Below are 2,033 nucleotides of genomic sequence, written 5' to 3' on the forward strand. Positions count from 1 at the left end.
ATCCATTCCCTTCTTCTGGGGATCTTACAAACCCAGGGATTGAATCTAGGTTTCCCTCATTGCAGGAAGATTCTTTACTGTCTGAGCCACCCAGGAAGCCTCTCTTTCTACTCTAAGTTTCTACAAATGTGACTAGACTGGGTATTTCTTATAAGGTGAATTGTATAGTATTTGTCTTTTGCTGACTGGGTTATTTCACTTAGCATAAGATTCATTCATGTTGTGACATGTGTCAGAATTTCCCTTTATGGGTGAATGATATTTCATTGTTTGTGTATATGATATTTAGTTCATTGCTTTATCTGTTGATGGACACTCTTGTTGCTTCAACCTCTTAGCTCCTGTGAATAGAGCTTTTATGTAAGTGGTGTGCAAATATCTCACTGGGGTCCTAGTTTCAATTCTTTTGGATACATACCTAGAAGAGGAATTACTAAGCCACATATGTAGACAGGCATTATATTAGAAAATGTGCATTATTCCTACAATATGCTATATAGCTAGTTTATAGAGTGATTTCCCTCCCTAACCCCCTCCCACCCCCCCCCCCCCCCCAATTTCCCCCCTACAAAGCCATGTCTTTTGAACATGCTGCCTTCACACTTTGGACATTGGTTAGTGTCTTAATAAGTATTTAACACTAAAGAAGTTAAAATTTATCGAGGAAACTCCATATTATAATCCATAATGGCTGTTTTTAACATAAATCATCCTTGAGTTCCTTGGGAAGGAAATGGGTGATATGAGGTCAATTTCTTCTATTATGTATATTTGTGCAAATGTGTTTGTGTATAAGCAGGAAATGAAATAAAGCCAGTACACAGAGCTGACAAGGAGATACTGTTAAACAATATTATATTCACATTCTTCATCAATCATGTTGTTTGTTACTAATATAGATTCTTGGAAAGAAGTTACAATGCAGGATTCAACTCACCTTTAATTCTTTTTTATTATTGTTCTACTAAATCATTTATTTACTTGAGACCCTCCTTTGAGAATTATTTTATTTCGTCATTAATATTTCTTTTCCCTATTAGCACTATGAAAAAAATATAATTTTAATCAGCTTATGTCTACCATTCTTATTCCTTATTCTTTATCTTAAAATTTTTAATAATTTCCAAAACTCTCTGTCTATATTACTAGTCACTGATACTGAGGAGTCTGGTTTTATTGTTTAGAAGTTCTATGAAACAGTCCTATGACTTGCGTTTGTATCCCAGACGTACACTTGCATAGTTACTTATTTGAGTGACTGTATTGCTGGATTTGGCTTTCCCTGGTGGCTCAGATGGTAAAGAATCCACCTACAATTCAGGAGACCTGGGTTCGATCCCTGGGTTGGGAAGATCTCCTGGAGGAGGGAAAGGTAACCCACTCTAGTACTCCTGCCTGAAGAATTCCCATGGACAGAGGAGCCTGGTGGGCTAGAGTCCATGGGGTAGCAAAGAGTCTGGACACAACTGAATGACTCAGAACATGGCATTGCTCAGTTTTTTTACATACAGCACCCTTTGTCCTGAAATCCTATAATTGATGTCACAGTAGGATGTGCTATGTGTAACTGCCGTGAGGGACAATCATCATCACCTGAGACCCAGGGAACACCTGCCCCACAGTGGGAGAGGTAACCCAGAGCTTTCTGCAGCAGAGATCTGGTCACCTTTTGAGTACTTCACTTCTAAGTAAATAAAGCTCCTGGTGAATACTTAGTTTCCTGGAACTGTTTTTGAATTATTTTGTCTTGTGATCCTTGATCCTTTCTAGTTTAAAAGCATGTTATTTTCTATACAGGAATAATTCCATATTTCTCAAAGTTTTCTATTTAAGATTTAGAGGAGCAAAATTTATTTTCTGGATATCTGATTAAAACCATGTTGTTGCTGCTGCTGCTAAGTCACTTCAGTCGTGTCCGACTCTGTGCGACCCCATAGACGGCAGCTCACCAGGCTCTTCTGTCCCTGGGATTCTCCAGGCAAGAACACTGGAGTGGGTTGCCATTTCCTTCTCCAATGCATGAAAGTGAAAAG

Source organism: Bison bison, unplaced genomic scaffold (genome assembly GCF_000754665.1).
Source record: "Bison bison bison isolate TAMUID 2011002044 unplaced genomic scaffold, Bison_UMD1.0 scf7180017864308, whole genome shotgun sequence".
In the NCBI taxonomy this organism is placed as follows: domain Eukaryota; kingdom Metazoa; phylum Chordata; class Mammalia; order Artiodactyla; family Bovidae; genus Bison; species Bison bison.